Genomic DNA, 379 nt, shown 5'->3' with positions numbered 1-379 from the left:
TATTATTATTATTAGTATTATTATTATTATTATTATTAATATTATTAATATTTTTCGTCCCGGGTGTCACATATATGAGACACCGGGAAAAATAAACAATGTCGGGCTGACCGCCAGTGCGATGCTGTCTCGGGGCTGCGCTCCGAGGCAGAAGCGGCGCGCGGCCGGGCGGGCGGACAGACTCCGGGGAAGCTCCGCCCGCCGATTTTGTAGCCGCCCGGATTTTTTAAATTTTGGCTACAAAATGTACCCGGCGTGACTGGGTTATTATTATTATTATTATTATTATTTATTTATTACTATTATTATTATTTAGGCAGGCAAAGCGAGAGCAAGGAACAGGCAGGCGAGAGCGAAACCATGCGTCCCTTCCACCACA

The sequence above is a fragment of the Penaeus vannamei genome, chromosome 11, assembly GCF_042767895.1.
Source record: "Penaeus vannamei isolate JL-2024 chromosome 11, ASM4276789v1, whole genome shotgun sequence".
NCBI classification, from domain to species: domain Eukaryota; kingdom Metazoa; phylum Arthropoda; class Malacostraca; order Decapoda; family Penaeidae; genus Penaeus; species Penaeus vannamei.
This window is presented reverse-complemented; position numbering follows the sequence as displayed.